This window comes from Aquarana catesbeiana, linkage group LG12 (assembly GCF_042186555.1).
Source record: "Aquarana catesbeiana isolate 2022-GZ linkage group LG12, ASM4218655v1, whole genome shotgun sequence".
NCBI lineage: Eukaryota > Metazoa > Chordata > Amphibia > Anura > Ranidae > Aquarana > Aquarana catesbeiana.
This window is the reverse complement of record NC_133335.1, coordinates 136732380-136738133: the sequence shown is the minus strand read 5'-3', so window position 1 is coordinate 136738133 and position 5754 is coordinate 136732380.

Genomic DNA, 5754 nt, shown 5'->3' with positions numbered 1-5754 from the left:
CATTCCTTGTGACAGAAATAAAAATGATCAGATTTTTAAATTTTTTTTAAAGGGACAATGTAAAAAAGAAAATACAATTTTTAATGCGCCCCTGTCCCCGCATGGTTGTGCAGCAAAGAAAACGCATACATAAGTCGGGCCCGCAAATATAAATGGTGTTCAAATCACACATGTGAGGTATCACCGCAATCGTTAGAGCGAGAGCAAAAATTCGAGCACCAGACCTCCTCTGTAAGTCTAACCTGGCAACCGTTACATTTTTTTAAAGTGTAGCCTATGGAGATTTTTAGGTACCATTCCACGAGCGTGCACAATTTTAAAGCATGACATGTCATTATGTATCTATTTACTCGACGTAACATCATCTTTCACATTATACAAAAAATTGGGCTAACTTTACTTTTTTTTTTTTTTTAATTCACGAAGACCACTGCGCAAATACCGTGTCACCATTTTATTCCCTAGGGTCTCTGCAAAAAATATATATATAATGTTTGGGTGTCCTAAGTAATTTTCTAGCAAAAAATACGTATTTTAACTTGTAAGCAACAAATGTCAGAAATAGGCCTAGGCATGAAATGTTTAAAGCAATCTACTGAGCTGGCCAGAACCACCTATGGAGGGAGTCTATTCCACATTTTCACAGCTCTTACTGTGAAGAAACCTTTCCGTATTTGGGGATCTCTTTTCCTCTAGGCATAAAGAGTGCCCCATTGTCCTCTATTGACCGTAAAGTGAATAACTCAACACTAAGTTCACTATTTGGATCCCTTATATATTTGTACATGTTGATCACATCCCCCTTAATCTCCTCTTCTCAAGAGAGAATTAATTTAGTTACTCTAATCTATCCTCATAGCAGAGTTCCTCCATACCTCCTACCAGTTTGGTTGCCCTTCTCTGCCCTTCTCCAGTTCCCCGATATCCTTTTTGAGAACTGGTACCCAAAACTGAACTGCATATTCCAGATGAGGTCTTACTAATGATTTGTACAGGGGCAAAATGATATCTCTTTCTCTGGAGTCCATACCTTTCTTAATACAAGAAAGGATTTTACTCACTTTGGAAACTGCAGCTTGGCACTGCATGCTATTATTGAGCTTGTGATCTACCAAAACCCCCAGATCCTTCTCTACTACGGATCCCCCCAGTTGTACTCCCCCTAGTATGTATGATGTATGCATATTCTTAGCCCCCAAGTGCATAACTTTACATTTATCTACATTAAACCTCATCTGCCACATAGTCGCCCAATGAAACAGTTCATTAAGGTCCGCTTGTAAGTTCGAGACATCCTATTAGGACGTTTTTCATACGCATAGTTTGGTGTCACCTGCAAAGGCTGAAATAATACTTTTAATCCCAGACCCTATATCATTTATAAAGATATTAAAAAGTAAGGGTCCCAACATTGAACCTTGGGGTGCACCACTGATAACCTTAGACCAGCGGTTCTCAACCCTGTCCTCAATTACCCCCAACAGGCCATATTTGCAGATTTTCCTTTATCTTGCACAGGTGCTTTAAACAGAGTCAATGGCTTGGTATTTTGGACAGCTATTTTATCTAAGAGAAATTCCCAAAACATGGCCTTGAGGACAGGGTTAAGAACCACTGCCTTAGACCATTCAGAGTAAGAATCATTACCCACTACTCTCTGATATTGGTCTTTTAGCCAGTTTTCAATCCATTTGCAAACTGATCTTTCCAAGCCTGTAGACTTTACCTTACACATGAGCCGTGTGTGGGGAACTGTATCGAACGCTTTTGCAAAATCCAAGTATACCACGTCCACAGCCATCCCTCTGTCCAAGGTTTTACTTACCTCTTTATAAAAAGAAATCAGATTTGTTTGACAACTTCTGTCTTTCATGAACCCATGCTGTCTGTTGCTTAAAATATTTTTTCCAGCAAGAACTCATCTATGTGGTCTTTTTATAAACCCCCCAGTATCTTCCCAACTATAGACGTTAAACTAACAGGTCTATAGTTACTTGATAAAGACTGTTCCTTTTTTAAATATAGGCACCCCATTGGCCCTACGCCAAGCCAGTGGTACTATTCCAGTCATTAATGAGTCCCTAAAAATTAGATACAATGGCTTTGAAGTGACAGAGCTCAATTCGTTTAGGATCCATGGGTGGATGCCATCTGGTCCAGGTGCTTTATCCACCTTTATTCTGTCTAAATATTTCTGGACCATATCACTTTTGAGCCATTGTGGATCATTTGGGGCTGTGCCAATACCATCCCCATTATGGACTTGAGCTCCCCCATGCTCCTTTATATACACAGAGCTGAAGAAAGTATTTTATTTGCCTTCTCTTTGTCCTCAGTCACCCACTCTAGATTCTTTTGTAAAGGGCCTACATGCTCAGACCTGACCTTTTTACTATTAATATATTTGATGATTTTTGGGGGTTTATCCTATCTTTTGCAATCTGTTGTTCCTTTTGAATTTTTGCGTCCTTGATTTCCTTTTAACATATTCTGTGATATTCTTTGTAACATTTAAAAGATTATAGTGTTCCTTTATTTTTATATTTTTTAAAAACTCTTTTCTTATTATTTATAGCTTTTTTATATTTGGCCATGAGCCTAATAGGTTTTATTTTTAGTCCTTTAAACTTAATGCCCATGGGAATATACTTTGCAGTGATTTAACATACAGTCTTTTTGAAGAAATCCCATTTATGTTCTGTGTTCATTCACAGCCAATATTCCCTCCCAGTGTCCCAAGTCTTGGAGAGCAGCCCTTATCCTTGGAAAATTTGCTCTCTTAAAGTTGTGTTTTTATCTTTCCTGTATGTGTTTTCTGCTTACAGCTAACATCAAATGAAATCATATTATGGTCACTGCTACCCAGATGTTACTTTATATGAAGATTAGTAATAAGCAGGGCCGGTGCTACCACTAGGCAGACTAGGCAGCCACCTAGGGTGCACTGAGGCTGGACAGCACCCGCACCCCCCTTCCCCGTGGAGGCCGCTCGGCACCCTAGCCTGTCCTGTCAGTGACAATGGAGTCGAGGCTGGACAGCACCCATACCCCCTATGGAGGCTGCTCTGCATCCTGGCTTGTGTCAGTGTCACTGGAGCTGAGGCTGGACAGCCCCCCATGGAGGCCGCCCTCCTAGCCTGTCCTGACAGTGTCACTGGAGCTGAGTCACTCATGGGCTAAAGCAGGGATCTCAAACTGGTGGCCCTCCAGCTGTTGTGAAACTACAAGTCCCATGAGGCATTGCAAGGCTGACAGTTACAAGCATGACTCCCACAGGCAGAGGCATGATGGGACTTGTAGTTTTGCAACAGCTGGAGGGCCGCCAGTTTGAGACCCCTGGGATAAAGTGTGGTGCCTGGTGGCGATGCTCTGGGCTTGGTGACAGGTGGAGCCTGGAGGAGGCACCGACCGAGGCAGGCACAGCAGAGTTTTACATTGTTGCAAGCGAAGAAAGCCAAGCACAGGGTCACGTCGTCGGATACAAAGCAGTTTGCTGAGCCCAAGACCTTCACCTGGTATGGTGAGTAAAAACTGTCGCTGGCTGAGATATGAGATTGTGTTATCACATGCAATTTTCAAATGTGTATATGTATATAGTGACTGATCTACCAAATGCCAAGTGTGTACCGAGGCCCCCCCCTTGTGAGGCGGCATTGATTGGCAGATTGGCAGAGGTGAAGTGGCATTGATGGGCACTGGTGAGATTGCATTAATAGGCATTGGTGAGACTGTATTAATTGGCACAGGTGAGGCTGCATTTGATGGGCACAGATGAGGCTGCATCTGACGGGCGCTGGTGAGGCTGCATTTGATGGGCACAGGTGAGGCTGCATTTGATGGGCACAGGTGAGGCTACATTTGATGGGCGCTGGTGAGGCTGCATTTGATGGACGCTGGTGAGGCTGCATTTGATGGGCACAGATGAGGCTGCATTTGATGGGTGCTGGTGAGGCTGAATTTGATGGGCGCTGGTGAAGCTGCATTGATTGGCACTAGTGAGGCTGCATTGATGGGCACTGGTGAGGCTGCATTGATGGGCACTGGTGAGGCTGCATTTGATGGACACAAGTAAGCCGGGGGGGTGGGCGACAAAATGAGGTTTCACCTAGGGTGTCAAAAATCCTTGCACCAGCCCTGGTAATAAGCTCTGCATGGTTTGAGATTACCAAGTCCAACAGAGCATCATTCCTAGTTGGGGCCTCAATAAACTGGACCATAAAATTGTTCTGTAATAGGTTTATACATTTTTGCCCTTTAACTGTTCCAGCAGTGCCATTACTCCAGTCAACAAAATGAAAACAAAAAACAAAGTGAGGTGGGACTTTGAGTGTGCCTCGATGGGGTTGAAATAAAGATCTATACCATAGATTAAAAATGTAGAAAACTTTTTTTACCATCCATGGATGGAAACCTTAAAAACAATTTACAATTTGACATAGACTACAGTTTTTTTTTTTTTTTCCTTAATATTTTATTGGTAAATAAATTAAAGGTTACATTGTGTTTAGACAAGGTGATTGAGGCAATACAAAATATTTGACAGTAGTGGTATTCAAAGCTAACAAGCAGTAATGGTTATAAAACATTTTTCAGCTACTTTTTTCTACTTTTTGTTATAAAAAAAATCCAACAAACTAAATTTTAGTCATACATTTAGGCCAAAATGTATTCGGCCACATGTCTTTGGTAAAAAAAATGTCAATAAGCATATATTTATTGGTTTGCGCAAAAGTTATAGTGTCTACAAACTAGGGTACATTTTCTGTAATTTACACAGCTTTTAGTTTATGACTGCCTATGTCATTTCTTGAGGTGCTAAAATGGCAGGGCAGTACAAAACCCCCCCAAATGACCCCATTTTGGAAAGTAGACACCCCAAGGAAATTGCTGAGAGGCATGTTGAACCCATTGAATATTTATTTTTTTTGTCCCAAGTGATTGAATAATGACAAAAAAAAAAAAAATATTTACAAAAAGTTGTCACTAAATGATATATTGCTCACACAGGCCATGGGCCTATGTGGAATTGCACCCCAAAATACATTCAGCTGCTTCTCCTGAGTATGGGGATACCACATGTGTGGGACTTTTTGGGAGCTTAGCCGCGTACGGGGCCCCGAAAACCAAGCACCGCCTTCAGGATTTCTAAGGGTGTAAATTTTTGATTTCACTCTTCACTGCCTATCGCAGTTTCGGAGGCCATGGAATGCCCAGGTGGCACAAAACCCCCCCAAATGACCCCATTTTGGAAAGTAGACACCCCAAGCTATTTGCTGAGAGGCATATTGAGTCCATGGAATATTTTATATTTTGACACAAGTTGCGGGAAAGTGACACTTTTTTTTTTTTTTTTTGCACAAAGTTGTCACTAAATGATATATTGCTCACACAGGCCATGGGCATGTGTGGAATTGCACCCCAAAATACATTTAGCTGCTTCTCCTGAGTATGGGGATACCACATGTGTGGGACTTTTTGGGAGCCTAGCCGCGTACGGGGCCCCGAAAACCAAGCACCGCCTTCAGGATTTCTAAGGGTGAAAATTTTTGATTTCACTCTTCACTGCCTATCACAGTTTCGGAGGCCATGGAATGCCTAGGTGGCACAAAACCCCCCCCAAATGACCCCATTTTGGAAAGTAGACACCCCAAGCTATTTGCTGAGAGGCATGGTGAGTATTTTGCAGCTCTCATTTGTTTTTGAAAATGAAGAAAGACAAGAAAAAAGTTTTTAAAGTGAGGTCTGCAAAATACT